General features: G+C 41.3%; 1 long non-coding RNA gene across 1 annotated transcript in view; it reads right to left on the reverse strand.

The window, feature by feature from the left end:
• Positions 1–4329: 4329 nt before the first annotated feature.
• Positions 4330–26968, reverse strand: part of LOC147936250 (uncharacterized) — a 46904-nt gene continuing 24265 nt past the window's right edge. The window contains exons 3-4 of the long non-coding RNA XR_015568952.1: positions 6011–6442; positions 4330–4926 (exon numbers count right to left, since the gene is read on the reverse strand). This is a non-coding gene — a long non-coding RNA (uncharacterized LOC147936250). The remainder of the gene's footprint in view (positions 4927–6010; positions 6443–26968) is intronic.

Consider the following 26968-nt stretch of genomic DNA (forward strand, 5'->3'; position numbering starts at 1 on the left):
AACAAGCTAGATAGAACCCAAATACTAGAGAGTAAGCGGATCCTAACTAGGAGAAGCACTAGTTTGAGACTTATCCTCTTCTAGTATCACAACACTTAGAGTTTGTGTACTTAGGAGAAGGAGGATTAAGAATCAGTAATCTAGGCTAAGTAAAGCAGTAAATCAGAAGAGTTTAGGTGGATTTGAGAAGAGAATAGGCTGCCTTAAGGGCAGCCCCTAACCGCTAATCCTAAACTCTCTACATTGTTAATATGAAACAAGAACACAAGTATAGAGAGGAAATCGGTTTCTCTTCTATTGAATAATATTGTGATGTTTTACATATGAGAGAATTACAGCTTAATATAGAGAAAACAAAGGCATAGAGCCGTTAGGCACACAAGGGATTCAAAGGAGAGATGAAAGGGACAGCTCCTTGTCTTTGGTTGACTCGCTATGCTTCCCAACCAAAGCCACACGTGATTTCCTTCCCTTCCATGCCTTGTGACCGTTAGATCTCCTTCCCTTATGGCCATTGGATCCTTCTTCCCTTCCTTGTGAGATATTTCCTTCTTCTTGGGCTTCTTCTTCTTATAAGGCCTTTGTTCTTCTTATATTGCACTTATGGCCTTGCTGACCACTCTCCTTGCTCTCACGGCCCACATGGCCTTATTGGCCACTCTTATTGTGCTCACGGCCTTACTGGCCGCTCCCACACCTATAGAGAGAATAGGCTGCCTTAAGGGCAGCCCCTAACCGCTAATCCTAAACTCTCTACATTGTTAATATGAAACAAGAACACAAGTATAGAGAGGAAATCGGTTTCTCTTCTATTGAATAATATTGTGATGTTTTACATATGAGAGAATTACAGCTTAATATAGAGAAAACAAAGGCATAGAGCCGTTAGGCACACAAGGGATTCAAAGGAGAGATGAAAGGGACAGCTCCTTGTCTTTGGTTGACTCGCTATGCTTCCCAACCAAAGCCACACGTGATTTCCTTCCCTTCCATGCCTTGTGACCGTTAGATCTCCTTCCCTTATGGCCATTGGATCCTTCTTCCCTTCCTTGTGAGATATTTCCTTCTTCTTGGGCTTCTTCTTCTTATAAGGCCTTTGTTCTTCTTATATTGCACTTATGGCCTTGCTGACCACTCTCCTTGCTCTCACGGCCCACATGGCCTTATTGGCCACTCTTATTGTGCTCACGGCCTTACTGGCCGCTCCCACACCACTCATGGCCTTACCGGCCACACTTCTTGTACTAGCAGCCTTACCGGCCACTCTCTTCTTCCTTGTGCAGCTCGGCCTCACCGGCCTCACTCTCTCTTCTCCTTTATATATACTAATAGTACGGACGGGCCTGTACGGACGGGCCTGTACGGACGGGCCTGTACGGACGGGCCTGCTCTTCAATGTGTTCACGGCCTAACTGGCCGCTCTCCGGACATGGGTCCGTTCACGGACACGGTACATGGTACCGGACACGGTACATGGTCGCTCACGGACACGGACATGGCCTTACCGGCCTTTACATGGCCTTTCCGGCCTTTCTTCTCTTCTTCCAAGGTTCGGCCTTACCGGCCTCTCCTCTCTCCTCCTTGGTACATTCTAATACTCCCCCGCACGCTTGATCGGTGGGACACCATGGGGACCAAAGATCAAGGGTGGACTAGTGTCATCTACCTCATTAAAAACCTCAACAAAGAAAACCTCTTGGGATAAAACTTTGTTAAGGGAAAAAGAGTATAGACTCCACTATCCATGATGTCCCTTGACCTTGGTTTGCAAAGAACTAGCTCCCTTCTCTTCATGATTTGAACCGCTCCTACTCCTTAGCCCACCTTGCCTTTAGCACATTCCTTATGATCTCCATCCTTGCGCCTTTAGAATTTCTTTGAGGCTCTCATAGTCTCCTTTACCCCTTAAACAAGTGATAAAGAAGAAAAGAATAAGTGTTTGCTATGAGGAATATCAAAGAAAATTTCTAAAAGTGTGACAATTTAAGAGAACATATTAAAGACTAAAGACTAGTAATGAAACTAAGGTAATGAATTTATGAATTAAAATAGAGAAGAGTTTAGAGCACAGCCTTTATGGTGTTTTTGATGGATAGGAGGGAGAGAGTTGATCACTGTTGCGGTTTGGAATTCCTCCTTGAGACCGCTCCTACTCTAACCATGGTTTTTAAACCTGGTCAGTTTTATTTGTCAGACTGACACATGCCCACTGAATCGGACATAACTTTCGAACGGCTGCTCGGATTGGTATGATTCCACTTCCACTGGCAAGATGACTCTGTGGTCTCGAACTTTAATGAAGAACGCGGAAGCCGAATCGCAGTGGAAGGGTTTCGTCCGAGTCGATCTTTGAGACGCTTCGGCTGAGCTTTAAGTAAAGACTTTTGCTTGTGGCCGAGCAGAATCTGTGAGGTACGGTCTGAAGTCACTTGATCTCCCCCGTAACCTTTACTTGATGATGGGCTGAAACCTCATCACCTCAGTTGAAGCCTTGTGCATCACCGTTCTTGTGCACATCCAATCAACAGTTGAAACCTTGTGCATCACCTTTCCTAAAGACCATTGTGCACATCCGATCAACAACTTGGCACTAACACACATGCTCTTGGACTGATTCATCACCTTCCACCAGCTTAACAAAGACTTGGTGGCCCTTGGTTCTAACTCCAGGCATTGTGCTGCGCTCTTACATGGCTATCTTGTAGCCTTCAACCTCGCCACTTCTTCTCCTTGAGATAGTGAGCGAGCTCCACACAATCTTCAATGCTGAAACTGAAACCAAAAATCAATGGAACAGATTCTAAACAAGAGATTGTTAGAGATTAGAGTATAGAGAATAATACTGAAAAATAAAATAGAATTTAGAGAATAAGTAAGAGTATAAATAGAGAACAGAGAATCAGTAACCAAGAGTATAGAAAGTGAGAGTATAAGGGAGAGTATTGGCGGTAGTATAAGATGAATGGAGAGTAGAATAGAGAATCTGCTCAAGAGTTCTTATGGACAGAGTTTCACTCTGTTTTCTTGAGTTGAACGAAGCTTTGACAGCCAAGAACATCCAAGAAGACAATCTCTTTTGGTGCTTTAATGGCTGAAACACAATGGACCTTATGGAAAATTAGTTTCTCCAAAGGTTTAACAACAAAACTCCTTGTAGAATCACTTAAACAAGTGTTCTTCAAGAGATTAAGGCTTTAGATCCACGAAGATAACATATAGAAGATGTTTTTCGTGGTCCCAAGCAAAGAAGAAACAACAAAAGCCTTTGGAACAGCCTATTGTCCAACGGTTAAAAGAATGCATCTTTGAACAGCTTTAGTCTAGTTGACCAAGCGGACATGAGATGCGAAAATTAAGATCTCTCTCTTCTTCAAGCTTGAATCTGGACACACCATAGGGCCAGAAACAAAGCTTTCTCAACATTGAGAAGAAGAAGTAGCGATTTAGTAATTAAGCCTTTAAAGGAAATTTAACAAAAGCAAAATCAAACCTTTAGAGGAAAATTAACTAAATCCTAAGAGAGCTAAATCCTAAGAATTTCGTGGCTCATACAAGCACACAAGAACCGTGAATCCTCACCATGAACAACACAATTTGCTCAATGGTTCATCACTTCCCACACATCCCAAAATAAACAAAGCTATTACCAAATCGGTAAAGCTTAAGGATGGGGCTTGTAAAATCGATTTCTTTCCACACACTTGGTCTACAAATTCTAACAAGACAAGAGACCAAGCTTACTCAACAATGAGCTGCTAGAGAATCGATTTAATCAACAAAAGCAAAATTAAAGCTTTAAAGAAACTAAGCTAAGCGATTTAACACCTAAGCAAAGTCTAAAACTTTAACTAAGCTAACTCCTAAGAAAACGACTTTGAGAATGAGTTTAAATCACCAAGAACAGAACCTGCTCTGATACCATGTTGGGATTTATGAGACAAAGCTCACAAGAGAGGGTAGACAAACACTTGGTGAATGAATCCCCCTTTACCCACAACAAACTAACTCATTCTCAAGGGGGAGGAGAGAACATCAACTTGTGATGAACTCCCCATAAACAAGCTAGATAGAACCCAAATACTAGAGAGTAAGCGGATCCTAACTAGGAGAAGCACTAGTTTGAGACTTATCCTCTTCTAGTATCACAACACTTAGAGTTTGTGTACTTAGGAGAAGGAGGATTAAGAATCAGTAATCTAGGCTAAGTAAAGCAGTAAATCAGAAGAGTTTAGGTGGATTTGAGAAGAGAATAGGCTGCCTTAAGGGCAGCCCCTAACCGCTAATCCTAAACTCTCTACATTGTTAATATGAAACAAGAACACAAGTATAGAGAGGAAATCGGTTTCTCTTCTATTGAATAATATTGTGATGTTTTACATATGAGAGAATTACAGCTTAATATAGAGAAAACAAAGGCATAGAGCCGTTAGGCACACAAGGGATTCAAAGGAGAGATGAAAGGGACAGCTCCTTGTCTTTGGTTGACTCGCTATGCTTCCCAACCAAAGCCACACGTGATTTCCTTCCCTTCCATGCCTTGTGACCGTTAGATCTCCTTCCCTTATGGCCATTGGATCCTTCTTCCCTTCCTTGTGAGATATTTCCTTCTTCTTGGGCTTCTTCTTCTTATAAGGCCTTTGTTCTTCTTATATTGCACTTATGGCCTTGCTGACCACTCTCCTTGCTCTCACGGCCCACATGGCCTTATTGGCCACTCTTATTGTGCTCACGGCCTTACTGGCCGCTCCCACACCACTCATGGCCTTACCGGCCACACTTCTTGTACTAGCAGCCTTACCGGCCACTCTCTTCTTCCTTGTGCAGCTCGGCCTCACCGGCCTCACTCTCTCTTCTCCTTCATATATACTAATAGTACGGACGGGCCTGTACGGACGGGCCTGTACGGACGGGCCTGTACGGACGGGCCTGCTCTTCAATGTGTTCACGGCCTAACTGGCCGCTCTCCGGACATGGGTCCGTTCACGGACACGGTACATGGTACCGGACACGGTACATGGTCGCTCACGGACACGGACATGGCCTTACCGGCCTTTACATGGCCTTTCCGGCCTTTCTTCTCTTCTTCCAAGGTTCGGCCTTACCGGCCTCTCCTCTCTCCTCCTTGGTACATTCTAATAACTTAAACCCGTTTTATCCCAAAACAGGCTTAGACCAAGAAAACAGGCTAAAACCGAGAGAAAACATTGATTTAAAGCAGTAAACCGCTATGTTACTCTTTCTAGGTGTTGGGATTTATGAGACAAAGCTCACAAGAGAGGGTAGACAAACACTTGGTGAATGAATCCCCCTTTACCCACAACAAACTAACTCATTCTCAAGGGGGAGGAGAGAACATCAACTTGTGATGAACTCCCCATAAACAAGCTAGATAGAACCCAAATACTAGAGAGTAAGCGGATCCTAACTAGGAGAAGCACTAGTTTGAGACTTATCCTCTTCTAGTATCACAACACTTAGAGTTTGTGTACTTAGGAGAAGGAGGATTAAGAATCAGTAATCTAGGCTAAGTAAAGCAGTAAATAAGAAGAGTTTAGGTGGATTTGAGAAGAGAATAGGCTGCCTTAAGGGCAGCCCCTAACCGCTAATCCTAAACTCTCTACATTGTTAATATGAAACAAGAACACAAGTATAGAGAGGAAATCGGTTTCTCTTCTATTGAATAATAATGTGATGTCTTTTACATATGAGAGATTATACATTAATATAGGAGAAGAAGGTCATATGACCGTTAGACACAAAGAGAGAAGAAGAAGGTGATAGGGACGTTCTCAATTCAACTTGGTGAAAGCGACTTCCTTCCTTCACCAAACGCTCACGTGAATCTTCTCCCTTCCTTCCTTTTCTTTGTGAGATGGGCCTCTCTCTCTTGTAAGGCCTCGTTTTCCTTCTCCTAAGCCACTCAAACTTCGGCCTTTCCATCACATGGACCGAGAGCAGCCCTAAGAGCACGACCGTACGGACGGGCCTTCTCTTCATCGTACGGACGGGCCTGTACGGACGGGCCTGTACGGACGGGCCTGTACGGACGGGCCTTCTCTTCAATGTGTTCACGGCCTAACTGGCCGCTCACCGGACATGGGTCCGTTCACGGACACGGTACATGGTACCGGACACGGTACATGGTCGCTCACGGACACGGACATGGCCTTACCGGCCTTTACATGGCCTTTCCGGCCTGTCTTCTCTTCTTCCAAGGCTCGGCCTTACCGGCCTCTCCTCTCTCCTCCTTGGTACATTCTAATACTCCCCCGCACGCTTGATCGGTGGGACACCATGGGGACCAAAGATCAAGGGTGGACTAGTGTCATCTACCTCATTAAAAACCTCAACAAAGAAAACCTCTTGGGATAAAACTTTGTTAAGGGAAAAAGAGTATAGACTCCACTATCCATGATGTCCCTTGACCTTGGTTTGCAAAGAACTAGCTCCCTTCTCTTCATGATTTGAACCGCTCCTACTCCTTAGCCCACCTTGCCTTTAGCACATTCCTTATGATCTCCATCCTTGCGCCTTTAGAATTTCTTTGAGGCTCTCATAGTCTCCTTTACCCCTTAAACAAGTGATAAAGAAGAAAAGAATAAGTGTTTGCTATGAGGAATATCAAAGAAAATTTCTAAAAGTGTGACAATTTAAGAGAACATATTAAAGACTAAAGACTAGTAATGAAGCTAAGGTAATGAATTTATGAATTAAAATAGAGAAGAGTTTAGAGCACAGCCTTTATGGTGTTTTGATGGATAGGAGGGAGAGAGTTGATCACTGTTGCGGTTTGGAATTCCTCCTTGAGACCGCTCTTCTAACCATGGTTTTAAACCCGGTCAGTTTTATTTGTCAAACTGATACATGTCCACTGAATCGGACATAACTTTCGAACGGCTGCTCGGATTGGTATGATTCCACTTCCACTGGCAAGATGACTCCATGGTCTAGAACTTTTGTGAAGAACGCGGAAGCTGAATCGCAGTGGAAGGGTTTCGTCCGAGTCGATCTTTGAGACGCTTCGGCTGAGCTTTAAGTAAAAACTTTCGCTTGTGGCCGAGCAGAATCTGTGAGGTACGGTCTGAAGTCACTTGATAGTTGATCTCCCCCGTAACCTTTACTTGATGATGGGCTGAAACCTCATCACCTCAGTTGAAACCTTGTGCATCACCGTTCTTGTGCACATCCGATCAACAGTTGAAACCTTGTGCATCACCTTTCTTAAAGACCATTGTGCACATCCGATCAACAACTTGGCACTAACACACATGCTCTTGGACTGATTCATCACATTCCACCAGCTTAACAAAGACTTGGTGGCCCTTGGTTCTAACTCCAGGCATTGTGCTGCGCTCTTACATGGCTATCTTGTAGCCTTCAACCTCGCCACTTCTTCTTCTTGAGATAGTAGGCGAGCTCCACACAATCTTCAAGGCTGAAGCTGAAACCAAATTCAATGGAACAGATTCTAAACAAGAGATTGTTAGAGATTAGAGTATAGAGAATATTACTGAAAAATAAAATAGAATTTAGAGAATAATTAAGAGTATAAATAGAGAACAGAGAATCAGTAACCAAGAGTATAGAAAGTGAGAGTATAAGGGAGAGTATAGGCGGTAGTATAAGATGAATGGAGAGTAGAATAGAGAATCTGCTCAAGAGTTCTTATGGACAGAGTTTAACTCTGTTTTCTTGAGTTGAAAGAAGCTTTGACAGCCAAGAACATCCAAGAAGACAATCTCTTTTGGTGCTTTAATGGCTGAAACACAATGGACCGTTTGGAAAATTAATTTCTCCAGCGGTTTGGGACACTTCTCATGGTAGAATCACTTAAACAGGTGTTCTCCAAGAGTCTAATGCCTTCAAAGATCACGAAAGAGCATATAGAAGATGCTTTCCATGTTCAAAAATCAAATAAAAGAAGAAACACCTTTGGAACAACCTTTTGTCCATTGGTTAAAAGAATGCATCTTGGACCAACTTGAATCTATTTGACCAAGCGGGCCATACATGCTAAAAACAAGAACTCTCTCTTCCCCAAACTCGAATCTGGACACACCATATGGCCAGAAACAAAGCTTTCTCAACCTTGAGAAGAAGAAGAATCGATTTAGTAATTAAGCCTTTAAAGGAAATTTAACAAAAGCTAAATTAAACCTTTAGAGGAAAATTAACTAAATCCTAAGAGAATTAAATCCTAAGAATTTCGTGGCTCATACAAGCACACAAGAACCGTGAATCCTCACCATGAACAACACAATTTGCTCAATGGTTCATCACTTCCCACACATCCCAAAATAAACAAAGCTATTACCAAATCGGTAAAGCTTAAGGATGGGGCTTGTAAAATCGATTTCTTTCCACACACTTGGTCTACAAATTCTAACAAGATAAGAGACCAAGCTTACTCAACAATGAGCTGCTAGAGAATCGATTTAATCAACAAAAGCAAAATTAAAGCTTTAAAGAAACTAAGCTAAGCGATTTAACACCTAAGCAAAGTCTAAACTTTAACTAAGCTAACTCCTAAGAAAACGACTTTGAGAATGAGTTTAAAACACCAAGAACAGAACCTGCTCTGATACCATGTTGGGATTTATGAGACAAAGCTCACAAGAGAGGGTAGACAAACACTTGGTGAATGAATCCCCCTTTACCCACAACAAACTAACTCATTCTCAAGGGGGAGGAGAGAACATCAACTTGTGATGAACTCCCCATAAACAAGCTAGATAGAACCCAAATACTAGAGAGTAAGCGGATCCTAACTAGGAGAAGCACTAGTTTGAGACTTATCCTCTTCTAGTATCACAACACTTAGAGTTTGTGTACTTAGGAGAAGGAGGATTAAGAATCAGTAATCTAGGCTAAGTAAAGCAGTAAATAAGAAGAGTTTAGGTGGATTTGAGAAGAGAATAGGCTGCCTTAAGGGCAGCCCCTAACCGCTAATCCTAAACTCTCTACATTGTTAATATGAAACAAGAACACAAGTATAGAGAGGAAATCGGTTTCTCTTCTATTGAATAATAATGTGATGTCTTTTACATATGAGAGATTATACATTAATATAGGAGAAGAAGGTCATATGACCGTTAGACACAAAGAGAGAAGAAGAAGGTGATAGGGACGTTCTCAATTCAACTTGGTGAAAGCGACTTCCTTCCTTCACCAAACGCTCACGTGAATCTTCTCCCTTCCTTCCTTTTCTTTGTGAGATGGGCCTCTCTCTCTTGTAAGGCCTCGTTTTCCTTCTCCTAAGCCACTCAAACTTCGGCCTTTCCATCACATGGACCGAGAGCAGCCCTAAGAGCACGACCGTACGGACGGGCCTTCTCTTCATCGTACGGACGGGCCTGTACGGACGGGCCTGTACGGACGGGCCTGTACGGACGGGCCTTCTCTTCAATGTGTTCACGGCCTAACTGGCCGCTCACCGGACATGGGTCCGTTCACGGACACGGTACATGGTACCGGACACGGTACATGGTCGCTCACGGACACGGACATGGCCTTACCGGCCTTTACATGGCCTTTCCGGCCTGTCTTCTCTTCTTCCAAGGCTCGGCCTTACCGGCCTCTCCTCTCTCCTCCTTGGTACATTCTAATACTAGGGTCAAAATCTGTAACAATCCAATGCATTTGACTAATTATAAGAGTTCGGGTTGAATTTGGAGTGTTTAGACACCATTTTTACCCATTTTTTCCTAAAACAGGCTCAAACCAAGAAAACGTTGATTCTAAGCAGTAAACAGCTTTGTTACTGTTTCTAGGGTCAGAATGTGTGACAATCCAATGCATTTGACTAGTTGTAAGAGTTCGGGATGAATTTGGAGTGTTTAGACAACACTTAAACCCGTTTTATCCCAAAACAGGCTTAGACCGAGAAAACAGGCTAAAACCGAGAGAAAACATTGATTTGAAGCAGTAAACCGCTATGTTACTCTTTCTAGGGTCACAATATGTAACAATCCAATGCATTTGACTAATTATAAGAGTTCGGGTTGAATTTGGAGTGTTTAGACACCATTTTTACCCATTTTTTCCTGAAACAGGCTAAAACCGAGAAAACGTTGATTCTAAGCAGTAAACTGCTTTGTTACTGTTTCTAGGGTCAGAATGTGTGACAATCCAATGCATTTGACTAGTTGTAAGAGTTCGGGATGAATTTGGAGTGTTTAGACAACACTTAAACCCGTTTTATCCCAAAACAGGCTTAGACCAAGAAAACAGGCTAAAACCGAGAGAAAACATTGATTTAAAGCAGTAAACCGCTATGTTACTCTTTCTAGGGTCAAAATCTGTAACAATCCAATGCATTTGACTAATTATAAGAGTTCGGGTTGAATTTGGAGTGTTTAGACACCACTTTTACCCATTTTGTCCTAAAATAGGCTCAAACCAAGAAAACGTTGATTCTAAGCAGTAAACAGCTTTGTTACTGTTTCTAGGGTCAGAATGTGTGACAATCCAATGCATTTGACTAGTTGTAAGAGTTCGGGATGAATTTGGAGTGTTTAGACAACACTTAAACCCGTTTTATCCCAAAACAGGCTTAGACCGAGAAAACAGGCTAAAACCGAGAGAAAACATTGATTTGAAGCAGTAAACCGCTATGTTACTCTTTCTAGGGTCAAAATCTGTAACAATCCAATGCATTTGACTAATTATAAGAGTTCGGGTTGAATTTGGAGTGTTTAGACACCATTTTTACCCATTTTTTCCTGAAACAGGCTCAAACCAAGAAAACGTTGATTCTAAGCAGTAAACTGCTTTGTTACTGTTTCTAGGGTCAGAATGTGTGACAATCCAATGCATTTGACTAGTTGTAAGAGTTCGGGATGCATTTGGAGTGTTTAGACAACACTTAAACCCGTTTTATCCCAAAAGAGGCTTAGACCGAGAAAACAGGCTAAAACCGAGAGAAAACATTGATTTGAAGCAGTAAACCGCTATGTTACTCTTTCTAGGGTCAAAATCTGTAACAATCCAATGCATTTGACTAATTATAAGAGTTCGGGTTGAATTTGGAGTGTTTAGACACCATTTTTACCCATTTTTTCCTGAAACAGGCTCAAACCAAGAAAACGTTGATTCTAAGCAGTAAACTGCTTTGTTACTGTTTCTAGGGTCAGAATGTGTGACAATCCAATGCATTTGACTAGTTGTAAGAGTTCGGGATGCATTTGGAGTGTTTAGACAACACTTAAACCCGTTTTATCCCAAAAGAGGCTTAGACCGAGAAAACAGGCTAAAACCGAGAGAAAACATTGATTTGAAGCAGTAAACCGCTATGTTACTCTTTCTAGGGTCAAAATCTGTAACAATCCAATGCATTTGACTAATTATAAGAGTTCGGGTTGAATTTGGAGTGTTTAGACACCACTTTTACCCATTTTGTCCTAAAACAGGCTCAAACCAAGAAAACGTTGATTCTAAGCAGTAAACAGCTTTGTTACTGTTTCTAGGGTCAGAATGTGTGACAATCCAATGCATTTGACTAGTTGTAAGAGTTCGGGATGAATTTGGAGTGTTTAGACAACACTTAAACCCGTTTTATCCCAAAACAGGCTTAGACCGAGAAAACAGGCTAAAACCAAGAGAAAACATTGATTTGAAGCAGTAAACCGCTATGTTAGTCTTTCTAGGGTCAAAATCTGTAGCAATCCAATGCATTTGACTAATTATAAGAGTTCGGGTTGAATTTGGAGTGTTTAGACACCACTTTTACCCATTTTGTCCTAAAACAGGCTAAAACCAAGAAAACGTTGATTCTAAGCAGTAAACAGCTTTGTTACTGTTTCTAGGGTCAGAATGTGTGACAATCCAATGCATTTGACTAGTTGTAAGAGTTCGGGATGAATTTGGAGTGTTTAGACAACACTTAAACCCGTTTTATCCCAAAACAGGCTTAGACCGAGAAAACAGGCTAAAACTAAGAGAAAACATTGATTTGAAGCAGTAAACCGCTATGTTAGTCTTTCTAGGGTCAAAATCTGTAGCAATCCAATGCATTTGACTAATTATAAGAGTTCGGGTTGAATTTGGAGTGTTTAGACACCACTTTTACCCATTTTGTCCTGAAACAGGCTAAAACCGAGAAAACATTGATTCTAAGCAGTAAATAGATTTGTTTCTGTTTCTAGGGTCAGAATCTGTGACAATCCAATGCATTTGACTAGTTGTAAGAGTTCGGGATGAATTTGGAGTGTTTAGACGACACTTAAACCCGTTTTATCCCAAAACAGGCTTAGACCGAGAAAACAGGCTAAAACCGAGAGAAAACATTGATTTAAAGCAGTAAACCGCTATGTTACTCTTTCTAGGGTCAAAATCTGTATCAATCCAATGCATTTGACTAATTATAAGAGTTCGGGTTGAATTTGGAGTGTTTAGACACCATTTTTACCCATTTTTTCCTAAAACAGGCTCAAACCAAGAAAACGTTGATTCTAAGCAGTAAACAGCTTTGTTACTGTTTCTAGGGTCAGAATGTGTGACAATCCAATGCATTTGACTAGTTGTAAGAGTTCGGGATGAATTTGGAGTGTTTAGACAACACTTAAACCCGTTTTATCCCAAAACAGGCTTAGACCGAGAAAACAGGCTAAAACCGAGAGAAAACATTGATTTGAAGCAGTAAACCGCTATGTTACTCTTTCTAGGGTCACAATATGTAACAATCCAATGCATTTGACTAATTATAAGAGTTCGGGTTGAATTTGGAGTGTTTAGACACCATTTTTACCCATTTTTTCCTGAAACAGGCTAAAACCGAGAAAACGTTGATTCTAAGCAGTAAACTGCTTTGTTACTGTTTCTAGGGTCAGAATGTATGACAATCCAATGCATTTGACTAGTTGTAAGAGTTCGGGATGAATTTGGAGTGTTTAGACAACACTTAAACCCGTTTTATCCCAAAACAGGCTTCGACCGAGAAAACAGGCTAAAACCGAGAGAAAACATTGATTTAAAGCAGTAAACCGCTATGTTACTCTTTCTAGGGTCAAAATCTGTAACAATCCAATGCATTTGACTAATTATAAGAGTTCGGGTTGAATTTGGAGTGTTTAGACACCACTTTTACCCATTTTGTCCTAAAACAGGCTCAAACCAAGAAAACGTTGATTCTAAGCAGTAAACAGCTTTGTTACTGTTTCTAGGGTCAGAATGTGTGACAATCCAATGCATTTGACTAGTTGTAAGAGTTCGGGATGAATTTGGAGTGTTTAGACAACACTTAAACCCGTTTTATCCCAAAACAGGCTTAGACCGAGAAAACAGGCTAAAACCGAGAGAAAACATTGATTTGAAGCAGTAAACCGCTATGTTACTCTTTCTAGGGTCACAATATGTAACAATCCAATGCATTTGACTAATTATAAGAGTTCGGGTTGAATTTGGAGTGTTTAGACACCATTTTTACCCATTTTTTCCTGAAACAGGCTAAAACCGAGAAAACGTTGATTCTAAGCAGTAAACTGCTTTGTTACTGTTTCTAGGGTCAGAATGTATGACAATCCAATGCATTTGACTAGTTGTAAGAGTTCGGGATGAATTTGGAGTGTTTAGACAACACTTAAACCCGTTTTATCCCAAAACAGGCTTCGACCGAGAAAACAGGCTAAAACCGAGAGAAAACATTGATTTAAAGCAGTAAACCGCTATGTTACTCTTTCTAGGGTCAAAATCTGTAACAATCCAATGCATTTGACTAATTATTATTGATCAAGAGAATAAGCCTAAGGCAGCCATGGCCGTCCGTACAATTATGGGGCCGTCCGTACAACCAAGCAATAAGGCCGAGTCATGTAAGTGTGTAAAGACAATGAGGAGGCCTGCTCTCCTTAGGCCCATGAGAAGGATCTAGAATGTCGCTTGTAGCCGTTAGAGAGGAGGAACAAGTGGAGTCACGGGTTATGTTGTGTTTAAGGAGACTAGGACGGGTCACTATCACCGTTGGGATTAGTTCTATCTCTCTCCTTGTCCCTATCACTTATACGATCGGTTGGTAGAGGGTGTAGCCCTAATTTTCCCTTGATATATATAGGCTTTAGCCTACATTGTAATATGTATTCTTATGGAACAATAACCTAATCTTTTCTTCTTCCTCATTCTCTTTGTCTACCGATATCTCTCATCAATCTCTTGATTCTCTTCTTTATTCTACAAAGTCTAACATGGTATCAGAGCGAGTTCTTCGATTCTCTACAGTCTAATCTCATTCTCCTACTCATTTCTACACTCTAGTCTCCTTATCTTCGTTTCTTCTCACTCGCATCTCTTTTATTCTCCGGGTAAAAGCTTTACCCATCGGTCCATAGAAATCCGACCATGGAAAACGCCAAGCCCATTGTTTCACCGGTTGTCCTAAAGGGGACAAACTACTTGCTGTGGACAAGAACCACAAGAACCGCCCTTGGAGGTCGTGGCCTTTGGAGTCATGTCGAGTCCGACTATGTCCCAAAGAAAAACCCCAAAGGAGAGGACGCTTCCGAGGCGGAAGCGGAGGAAGAGAGCGAGAGGAAGGCCAAATGGTTCCAAGAAGACCAAGTTGTCCTATCTGTTCTCCAAAACTCTCTGGACACGCCTATCCTTGAGGCCTACTCATATTGCGAGACGGCCAAGGAACTGTGGGAAACACTTAAAGGCGTGTATGGTAATGTCTCTAACATGACTAGAGTCTTTGAGGTCAAGAAGGCCATAAATGATCTTAACCAAGATGATGTGGAGTTCACTAAGCATCTTGGTAAGTTCCGTGCACTATGGTCCGAGCTTGACATGTTGCGGCCAAGTACACTTGAGGCAAGTGTGCTAAACGAAAGAAAGGAGCAAGACAAAGTCTTCGGACTCCTACTTACCTTGAACCCGTCCTTCAACGACCTCTTGAAGCACATCCTAAGGGCAGAGAAGCTCCCCTCCTTTGAAGATATTTGCTCCCAAATTCAGAAAGAGCAAGGATCCCTTGATTTGTTTAGCGGTAAGGGAGAGCTTGCTTCGGCCAACAAAGGAACGTACAAGCAAGAGGAGAGGAAGTGGTTGGTGTGCGACCACTGCAAGAAGCGGGGTCATCTGAAAGACAAGTGCTGGGTTCTCCATCCTCATCTCAAGCCGGCCAAGTTCAAAGCCAACCTCTCAAAGGAAGCGGTTAGCGATAAAGGAGCCGGATCATCAAAGCAGGGAGATGAGGTGGCCATGACCGCAGCCTACGGAGATGTGGTGAGGAAGTCAGACCTTGAGGCTCTCATCCGCTCCATTGCTTCACTCAAGGAGTCTGGTATCTCTTTCTTTACTTCTAGGCCTAGCAAATCGCTTGTTATTGACTCGGGAGCCTCACATCATATGATTAGTAATCCTAGTTTAATTGACAACATAAAACCGGCCTTAGGAAGTGTTGTTATTGCAAATGGAGAACAAATACCAGTAAAGGGAATAGGGGACTTGAAACTATTTGATAAAACCTCAAAAGCTTTCTTTATGCCTACCTTTACCTCCAATTTACTATCGGTTAAGAGGGCCACAAATGATTTGAATTGTTATGCAATCTTTGGTCCTAACAATGTTTATTTTCAGGATATTGAGACTGGAAAGGTTCTTGGAGAAGGGCAAGGGAGTGGAGATCTCTATGTCCTAGAGAAAACCGATCCAAATTTATCCTCTACTAAGTCTTGTTTTGTTGTTGATTCGAATATGGTGTGGCATTCTAGGCTAGGCCACCCACATTCACGTGCTTTAGGGTTGATGTTTCCTAATATTTCTTTTGATAATTCTACTTGTGAACCTTGTATTCTTGGAAAACATTGCAAGTCTATCTTTCCTAAGTCAACTACTATTTATGAGAATTGTTTTGATTTAGTTCACTCAGATGTTTGGACATCACCATGCCTATCTAGAGATAATAACAAGTATTTTGTGACCTTTATTGATGAAAAATCAAAATACACTTGGATTACCTTGTTGCCATCTAAAGATAGAGTATTTGATGCCTTTATCAATTTTCAAAATTATGTGACTAATCACTTCAATGCTAAACTTAAGGTACTTAGGTCTGATAATGGGGGGGAATACACAAATTGCAAGTTCAAAGAACATCTCTCCAAGCATGGCATTCTCCATCAAACGAGTTGTCCCTACACGCCACAACAAAATGGTGTGGCCGAGAGGAAGAACCGGCACCTCATGGAAGTGGCGCGGGCAATCATGTTCCATTCGAGTGTTCCTAAACGATATTGGGGTGATGCCGTGATGACTGCATGCTACCTAATCAACCGAACACCAACTAGAGTTCTTCATGACTTATCTCCATTTGAAGTACTAAACAAATTTAAACCATCTCTTGATCACTTACGAGTTTTCGGCTGTGTTTGTTTTGTGTTAGTACCAGGAGAACAAAGGAGTAAGCTGGATGCCAAAAGTACAAAGTGTATGTTCATTGGCTACTCTACCACACAAAAGGGGTACAAATGTTATGATCCGGCCACAAGTCGACTATATGTCTCTCGAGATGTCCGGTTTCTAGAACATGTGGGCTACCATGACAAGAGGGATTGGAACAGCCTTAAAGATCTCTCTCACTCACCTAATGACCGAGCTTCGAGTCTACGGTTCCTTCTTGATCACCTTGGCAACCCATCTCCACCAACGGGTGCCGTGCGGCCAACACTAAGTCAAATTTCTACCGATGGTGGGTCTGACCAAGGAGATGCAAATGACAATGGTTCAGCCCAAGATGGTGAATCTCTCGAGTCTGGCCTACCCATAACCGGTGTTCCCGTCCCTGGCCCTACAACGGACACGCATGCTCCGGCGGCGGCCTCTACCGAGGAAAACACGGAGACGGCTCCTACGGACGGTACGTCCACCGTGTTGCCTAGCGTGGATCCACTTCCAGCACCAGTCCTGCGTCGGAGCACCAGACCTCGGTCGGATCCCTCCACTTGGAAGAACAAGCGTGTCTATTACAACAGCCAAGCTGTCGCTCATCCCATTCAGTCCGTTTGTTCCCTTGAGCTGTTACCTGCTGATCACCAAGCTTTCTTCGGCCAAGTGGACGCCAATTGGATCCCGCAGACATATGATGAAGCCAAGGAACATCAAGTTTGGTTAGATGCGGTCAAGGATGAAACTGGCGCCATGATCCGGAATCATACGTGGGACGAATCGGATCTTCCTCAAGGCAAGCGGGCAGTTAGCTCCAAATGGGTGTTTACCATAAAGTATTTGAGCAATGGTGACATTGAACGGCATAAAGCCAGGTTAGTGGCCCGTGGCTTCACCCAAACCTATGGCGCGGACTACACGGACACCTTTGCACCCGTGGCCAAGCTCCATACGGTTCGGGTTGTGCTGTCTCTTGCTGTCAACCTCTCATGGGACTTATGGCAGATGGATGTGAAGAACGCCTTCCTTCAAGGTGAACTTGATGAAGAAGTGTACATGACGCCTCCTCCCGGCCTTGAAGACATGGTTACACCCGGAAAAGTCTTGAGGCTACGTAAGGCCATCTATGGCCTTAAGCAGTCCCCACGAGCGTGGTACCACAAACTAAGCTCCACTCTCAAGACTGATGGTTTTACGCGATCGGAGGCTGATCATACTCTCTTCACGCGTCGCACCTCTATTGGTTGGGTGGTGGTGCTCATATACGTCGACGACATCATCGTGACTGGTGATGATAAGGCGGCCATTCAGGACACCAAGGACTCTCTCAAGTCGGTATTTGACATCAAGGACCTTGGGGAACTCAAATACTTTCTTGGTATTGAGATTTGTCGCTCACCGGAAGGACTCTTCCTCTCACAACGCAAGTATACTCTTGACTTGTTAGAGGAGACTGGCAAGCTTGGTGTGTCTCCGGTTGCTACGCCCCTTGATGAAGATTACCAGCTCAAGCGAAAGGGGGAGAGCTTACGGGCAAAAGAAGGCCGACCTAAGGAACCAATGGACGAGCCATTCTTAGACGTCACACGCTACCGCCGGCTTGTAGGTAAGCTGATATACCTTACTATCACACGACCTGACATATCTTACGCTGTGAATCAGGTTAGCCAACATATGAAGGCACCAAGCAAGTACCAATGGAGTCAAGTCGAAAGGATCCTAAGCTATCTCAAGGGCAGTCCGGGTCAAGGTATTTGGATGGGCAAGAATGACAACACCGAAATCGTTGGCTATTGTGATGCGGATTACAATGGCGATACGCTGGATAGGAGATCCACCACTGGGTACTGCACGTTTGTTGGAGGCAACTTGGTTACATGGAGGTCTAAGAAACAAAAGGTGGTTTCATGCTCTAGCGCCGAGGCCGAGTATAGAGCTATGAGGAAGCTCACTAACGAGATGACATGGCTGAAGGGCCTACTCAAGGACTTAGGCATCGAGACAGAGCAGCCCATGACCATGCACTGCGACAATGAAGCGGCCATCCACATTGCCACAAACTCAGTCTTTCATGAGAGGACCAAGCACATAGAAAGCGATTGCCACAAGGTGAGAGAGAAGATTGAAGAAGGAGTGGTGTTACCATGCCACACAAGGAGTCAAGATCAGCTAGCTGACATCTTCACCAAGTCTGCAAGCTCCAAGGTTTGTGATCACATCTACAGCAAACTTGGACTTGTAGACATTACACGGCCATGATCAAGCTTCCCTAATCCGTGGACGGCACACTCTTTTTCCCTTGACTTGGTTTTGTCCCATGAGGTTTTCTAAGTCAAGGTTTTTAATGAGGTGCTGCTTCACGGGTTCCAAGCTTAGCCATTTCACTTGGCTAAGCTTGAGGGGGAGTATTGATCAAGAGAATAAGCCTAAGGCAGCCATGGCCGTCCGTACAATTATGGGGCCGTCCGTACAACCAAGCAATAAGGCCGAGTCATGTAAGTGTGTAAAGACAATGAGGAGGCCTGCTCTCCTTAGGCCCATGAGAAGGATCTAGAATGTCGCTTGTAGCCGTTAGAGAGGAGGAACAAGTGGAGTCACGGGTTATGTTGTGTTTAAGGAGACTAGGACGGGTCACTATCACCGTTGGGATTAGTTCTATCTCTCTCCTTGTCCCTATCACTTATACGATCGGTTGGTAGAGGGTGTAGCCCTAATTTTCCCTTGATATATATAGGCTTTAGCCTACATTGTAATATGTATTCTTATGGAACAATAACCTAATCTTTTCTTCTTCCTCATTCTCTTTGTCTACCGATATCTCTCATCAATCTCTTGATTCTCTTCTTTATTCTACAAAGTCTAACAATTATAAGAGTTCGGGTTGAATTTGGAGTGTTTAGACACCACTTTTACCCATTTTGTCCTAAAACAGGCTCAAACCAAGAAAACGTTGATTCTAAGCAGTAAACAGCTTTGTTACTGTTTCTAGGGTCAGAATGTGTGACAATCCAATGCATTTGACTAGTTGTAAGAGTTCGGGATGAATTTGGAGTGTTTAGACAACACTTAAACCCGTTTTATCCCAAAACAGGCTTAGACTGAGAAAACAGGCTAAAACCGAGAGAAAACATTGATTTGAAGCAGTAAACCGCTATGTTACTCTTTCTAGGGTAAAAATCTGTAACAATCCAATGCAGTTGACTAATTATAAGAGTTCGGGTTGAATTTGGAGTGTTTAGACACCACTTTTACCCATTTTGTCCTGAAACAGGCTAAAACCGAGAAAACATTGATTCTAAGCAGTAAACAGATTTGTTTCTGTTTCTAGGGTCAGAATCTGTGACAATCCAATGCATTTGACTAGTTGTAAGAGTTCGGGATGAATTTGGAGTGTTTAGACGACACTTAAACCCGTTTTATCCCAAAACAGGCTTAGACCGAGAAAACAGGCTAAAACCGAGAGAAAACATTGATTTGAAGCAGTAAACCGCTATGTTACTCTTTCTAGGGTCACAATATGTAACAATCCAATGCATTTGACTAATTATAAGAGTTCGGGTTGAATTTGGAGTGTTTAGACACCATTTTTACCCATTTTTTCCTGAAACAGGCTAAAACCGAGAAAACGTTGATTCTAAGCAGTAAACTGCTTTGTTACTGTTTCTAGGGTCAGAATGTGTGACAATCCAATGCATTTGACTAGTTGTAAGAGTTCGGGATGCATTTGGAGTGTCTAGACAACACTTAAACCCGTTTTATCCCAAAAGAGGCTTAGACCAAGAAAACAGGCTAAAACCGAGAGAAAACATTGATTTGAAGCAGTAAACCGCTATGTTACTCTTTCTAGGGTCAAAATATGTAGCAATCCAATGCATTTGACTAATTATAAGAGTTCGGGTTGAATTTGGAGTGTTTAGACACCACTTTTACCCATTTTGTCCTGAAACAGGCTAAAACCAAGAAAACGTTGATTCTAAGCAGTAAACAGCTTTGTTACTGTTTCTAGGGTCAGAATGTGTGACAATCCAATGCATTTGACTAGTTGTAAGAGTTCGGGATGAATTTGGAGTGTTTAGACGACACTTAAACCCGTTTTATCCCAAAACAGGCTTAGACCGAGAAAACAGGCTAAAACCGAGAGAAAACATTGATTTGAAGCAGTAAACCGCTATGTTACTCTTTCTAGGGTCACAATATGTAACAATCCAATGCATTTGACTATTTATAAGAGTTCGGGTTGAATTTGGAGTGTTTAGACACCATTTTTACCCATTTTTTCCTGAAACAGGCTAAAACCGAGAAAACGTTGATTCTAAGCAGTAAACTGCTTTGTTACTGTTTCTAGGGTCAGAATGTGTGACAATCCAATGCATTTGACTAGTTGTAAGAGTTCGGGATGAATTTGGAGTGTTTAGACAACACTTAAACCCGTTTTATCCCAAAACAGGCTTAGACCAAGAAAACAGGCTAAAACCGAGAGAAAACATTGATTTAAAGCAGTAAACCGCTATGTTACTCTTTCTAGGGTCAAAATCTGTAACAATCCAATGCATTTGACTAATTATAAGAGTTCGGGTTGAATTTGGAGTGTTTAGACACCATTTTTACCCATTTTTTCCTAAAACAGGCTCAAACCAAGAAAACGTTGATTCTAAGCAGTAAACAGCTTTGTTACTGTTTCTAGGGTCAGAATGTGTGACAATCCAATGCATTTGACTAGTTGTAAGAGTTCGGGATGAATTTGGAGTGTTTAGACAACACTTAAACCCGTTTTATCCCAAAACAGGCTTAGACCGAGAAAACAGGCTAAAACCGAGAGAAAACATTGATTTGAAGCAGTAAACCGCTATGTTACTCTTTCTAGGGTCACAATATGTAACAATCCAATGCATTTGACTAATTATAAGAGTTCGGGTTGAATTTGGAGTGTTTAGACACCATTTTTACCCATTTTTTCCTGAAACAGGCTAAAACCGAGAAAACGTTGATTCTAAGCAGTAAACTGCTTTGTTACTGTTTCTAGGGTCAGAATGTGTGACAATCCAATGCATTTGACTAGTTGTAAGAGTTCGGGATGAATTTGGAGTGTTTAGACAACACTTAAACCCGTTTTATCCCAAAACAGGCTTAGACCAAGAAAACAGGCTAAAACCGAGAGAAAACATTGATTTAAAGCAGTAAACCGCTATGTTACTCTTTCTAGGGTCAAAATCTGTAACAATCCAATGCATTTGACTAATTATAAGAGTTCGGGTTGAATTTGGAGTGTTTAGACACCACTTTTACCCATTTTGTCCTAAAATAGGCTCAAACCAAGAAAACGTTGATTCTAAGCAGTAAACAGCTTTGTTACTGTTTCTAGGGTCAGAATGTGTGACAATCCAATGCATTTGACTAGTTGTAAGAGTTCGGGATGAATTTGGAGTGTTTAGACAACACTTAAACCCGTTTTATCCCAAAACAGGCTTAGACCGAGAAAACAGGCTAAAACCGAGAGAAAACATTGATTTGAAGCAGTAAACCGCTATGTTACTCTTTCTAGGGTCAAAATCTGTAACAATCCAATGCATTTGACTAATTATAAGAGTTCGGGTTGAATTTGGAGTGTTTAGACACCATTTTTACCCATTTTTTCCTGAAACAGGCTCAAACCAAGAAAACGTTGATTCTAAGCAGTAAACTGCTTTGTTACTGTTTCTAGGGTCAGAATGTGTGACAATCCAATGCATTTGACTAGTTGTAAGAGTTCGGGATGCATTTGGAGTGTTTAGACAACACTTAAACCCGTTTTATCCCAAAAGAGGCTTAGACCGAGAAAACAGGCTAAAACCGAGAGAAAACATTGATTTGAAGCAGTAAACCGCTATGTTACTCTTTCTAGGGTCAAAATCTGTAACAATCCAATGCATTTGACTAATTATAAGAGTTCGGGTTGAATTTGGAGTGTTTAGACACCACTTTTACCCATTTTGTCCTAAAACAGGCTCAAACCAAGAAAACGTTGATTCTAAGCAGTAAACAGCTTTGTTACTGTTTCTAGGGTCAGAATGTGTGACAATCCAATGCATTTGACTAGTTGTAAGAGTTCGGGATGAATTTGGAGTGTTTAGACAACACTTAAACCCGTTTTATCCCAAAACAGGCTTAGACCGAGAAAACAGGCTAAAACCAAGAGAAAACATTGATTTGAAGCAGTAAACCGCTATGTTAGTCTTTCTAGGGTCAAAATCTGTAGCAATCCAATGCATTTGACTAATTATAAGAGTTCGGGTTGAATTTGGAGTGTTTAGACACCACTTTTACCCATTTTGTCCTAAAACAGGCTAAAACCAAGAAAACGTTGATTCTAAGCAGTAAACAGCTTTGTTACTGTTTCTAGGGTCAGAATGTGTGACAATCCAATGCATTTGACTAGTTGTAAGAGTTCGGGATGAATTTGGAGTGTTTAGACAACACTTAAACCCGTTTTATCCCAAAACAGGCTTAGACCGAGAAAACAGGCTAAAACTAAGAGAAAACATTGATTTGAAGCAGTAAACCGCTATGTTAGTCTTTCTAGGGTCAAAATCTGTAGCAATCCAATGCATTTGACTAATTATAAGAGTTCGGGTTGAATTTGGAGTGTTTAGACACCACTTTTACCCATTTTGTCCTGAAACAGGCTAAAACCGAGAAAACATTGATTCTAAGCAGTAAACAGATTTGTTTCTGTTTCTAGGGTCAGAATCTGTGACAATCCAATGCATTTGACTAGTTGTAAGAGTTCGGGATGAATTTGGAGTGTTTAGACGACACTTAAACCCGTTTTATCCCAAAACAGGCTTAGACCGAGAAAACAGGCTAAAACCGAGAGAAAACATTGATTTAAAGCAGTAAACCGCTATGTTACTCTTTCTAGGGTCAAAATCTGTAACAATCCAATGCATTTGACTAATTATAAGAGTTCGGGTTGAATTTGGAGTGTTTAGACACCATTTTTACCCATTTTTTCCTAAAACAGGCTCAAACCAAGAAAACGTTGATTCTAAGCAGTAAACAGCTTTGTTACTGTTTCTAGGGTCAGAATGTGTGACAATCCAATGCATTTGACTAGTTGTAAGAGTTCGGGATGAATTTGGAGTGTTTAGACAACACTTAAACCCGTTTTATCCCAAAACAGGCTTAGACCGAGAAAACAGGCTAAAACCGAGAGAAAACATTGATTTGAAGCAGTAAACCGCTATGTTACTCTTTCTAGGGTCACAATATGTAACAATCCAATGCATTTGACTAATTATAAGAGTTCGGGTTGAATTTGGAGTGTTTAGACACCATTTTTACCCATTTTTTCCTGAAACAGGCTAAAACCGAGAAAACGTTGATTCTAAGCAGTAAACTGCTTTGTTACTGTTTCTAGGGTCAGAATGTGTGACAATCCAATGCATTTGACTAGTTGTAAGAGTTCGGGATGAATTTGGAGTGTTTAGACAACACTTAAACCCGTTTTATCCCAAAACAGGCTTAGACCAAGAAAACAGGCTAAAACCGAGAGAAAACATTGATTTAAAGCAGTAAACCGCTATGTTACTCTTTCTAGGGTCAAAATCTGTAACAATCCAATGCATTTGACTAATTATAAGAGTTCGGGTTGAATTTGGAGTGTTTAGACACCACTTTTACCCATTTTGTCCTAAAATAGGCTCAAACCAAGAAAACGTTGATTCTAAGCAGTAAACAGCTTTGTTACTGTTTCTAGGGTCAGAATGTGTGACAATCCAATGCATTTGACTAGTTGTAAGAGTTCGGGATGAATTTGGAGTGTTTAGACAACACTTAAACCCGTTTTATCCCAAAACAGGCTTAGACCGAGAAAACAGGCTAAAACCGAGAGAAAACATTGATTTGAAGCAGTAAACCGCTATGTTACTCTTTCTAGGGTCAAAATCTGTAACAATCCAATGCATTTGACTAATTATAAGAGTTCGGGTTGAATTTGGAGTGTTTAGACACCATTTTTACCCATTTTTTCCTGAAACAGGCTCAAACCAAGAAAACGTTGATTCTAAGCAGTAAACTGCTTTGTTACTGTTTCTAGGGTCAGAATGTGTGACAATCCAATGCATTTGACTAGTTGTAAGAGTTCGGGATGCATTTGGAGTGTTTAGACAACACTTAAACCCGTTTTATCCCAAAAGAGGCTTAGACCGAGAAAACAGGCTAAAACCGAGAGAAAACATTGATTTGAAGCAGTAAACCGCTATGTTACTCTTTCTAGGGTCAAAATCTGTAACAATCCAATGCATTTGACTAATTATAAGAGTTCGGGTTGAATTTGGAGTGTTTAGACACCACTTTTACCCATTTTGTCCTAAAACAGGCTCAAACCAAGAAAACGTTGATTCTAAGCAGTAAACAGCTTTGTTACTGTTTCTAGGGTCAGAATGTGTGACAATCCAATGCATTTGACTAGTTGTAAGAGTTCGGGATGAATTTGGAGTGTTTAGACAACACTTAAACCCGTTTTATCCCAAAACAGGCTTAGACCGAGAAAACAGGCTAAAACCAAGAGAAAACATTGATTTGAAGCAGTAAACCGCTATGTTAGTCTTTCTAGGGTCAAAATCTGTAGCAATCCAATGCATTTGACTAATTATAAGAGTTCGGGTTGAATTTGGAGTGTTTAGACACCACTTTTACCCATTTTGTCCTAAAACAGGCTAAAACCAAGAAAACGTTGATTCTAAGCAGTAAACAGCTTTGTTACTGTTTCTAGGGTCAGAATGTGTGACAATCCAATGCATTTGACTAGTTGTAAGAGTTCGGGATGAATTTGGAGTGTTTAGACAACACTTAAACCCGTTTTATCCCAAAACAGGCTTAGACCGAGAAAACAGGCTAAAACTAAGAGAAAACATTGATTTGAAGCAGTAAACCGCTATGTTAGTCTTTCTAGGGTCAAAATCTGTAGCAATCCAATGCATTTGACTAATTATAAGAGTTCGGGTTGAATTTGGAGTGTTTAGACACCACTTTTACCCATTTTGTCCTGAAACAGGCTAAAACCGAGAAAACATTGATTCTAAGCAGTAAACAGATTTGTTTCTGTTTCTAGGGTCAGAATCTGTGACAATCCAATGCATTTGACTAGTTGTAAGAGTTCGGGATGAATTTGGAGTGTTTAGACAACACTTAAACCCGTTTTATCCCAAAACAGGCTTAGACCGAGAAAACAGGCTAAAACCGAGAGAAAACATTGATTTGAAGCAGTAAACCGCTATGTTACTCTTTCTAGGGTCACAATATGTAACAATCCAATGCATTTGACTAATTATAAGAGTTCGGGTTGAATTTGGAGTGTTTAGACACCATTTTTACCCATTTTTTCCTGAAACAGGCTAAAACCGAGAAAACGTTGATTCTAAGCAGTAAACTGCTTTGTTACTGTTTCTAGGGTCAGAATGTGTGACAATCCAATGCATTTGACTAGTTGTAAGAGTTCGGGATGAATTTGGAGTGTTTAGACAACACTTAAACCCGTTTTATCCCAAAACAGGCTTAGACCAAGAAAACAGGCTAAAACCGAGAGAAAACATTGATTTAAAGCAGTAAACCGCTATGTTACTCTTTCTAGGGTCAAAATCTGTAACAATCCAATGCATTTGACTAATTATAAGAGTTCGGGTTGAATTTGGAGTGTTTAGACACCACTTTTACCCATTTTGTCCTAAAATAGGCTCAAACCAAGAAAACGTTGATTCTAAGCAGTAAACAGCTTTGTTACTGTTTCTAGGGTCAGAATGTGTGACAATCCAATGCATTTGACTAGTTGTAAGAGTTCGGGATGAATTTGGAGTGTTTAGACAACACTTAAACCCGTTTTATCCCAAAACAGGCTTAGACCGAGAAAACAGGCTAAAACCGAGAGAAAACATTGATTTGAAGCAGTAAACCGCTATGTTACTCTTTCTAGGGTCAAAATCTGTAACAATCCAATGCATTTGACTAATTATAAGAGTTCGGGTTGAATTTGGAGTGTTTAGACACCATTTTTACCCATTTTTTCCTGAAACAGGCTCAAACCAAGAAAACGTTGATTCTAAGCAGTAAACTGCTTTGTTACTGTTTCTAGGGTCAGAATGTGTGACAATCCAATGCATTTGACTAGTTGTAAGAGTTCGGGATGCATTTGGAGTGTTTAGACAACACTTAAACCCGTTTTATCCCAAAAGAGGCTTAGACCGAGAAAACAGGCTAAAACCGAGAGAAAACATTGATTTGAAGCAGTAAACCGCTATGTTACTCTTTCTAGGGTCAAAATCTGTAACAATCCAATGCATTTGACTAATTATAAGAGTTCGGGTTGAATTTGGAGTGTTTAGACACCACTTTTACCCATTTTGTCCTAAAACAGGCTCAAACCAAGAAAACGTTGATTCTAAGCAGTAAACAGCTTTGTTACTGTTTCTAGGGTCAGAATGTGTGACAATCCAATGCATTTGACTAGTTGTAAGAGTTCGGGATGAATTTGGAGTGTTTAGACAACACTTAAACCCGTTTTATCCCAAAACAGGCTTAGACCGAGAAAACAGGCTAAAACCAAGAGAAAACATTG

The sequence above is a fragment of the Camelina sativa genome, chromosome 10 (genome assembly GCF_030686135.1).
Source record: "Camelina sativa cultivar CO46 ecotype springtype chromosome 10, ASM3068613v1".
NCBI classification, from domain to species: domain Eukaryota; kingdom Viridiplantae; phylum Streptophyta; class Magnoliopsida; order Brassicales; family Brassicaceae; genus Camelina; species Camelina sativa.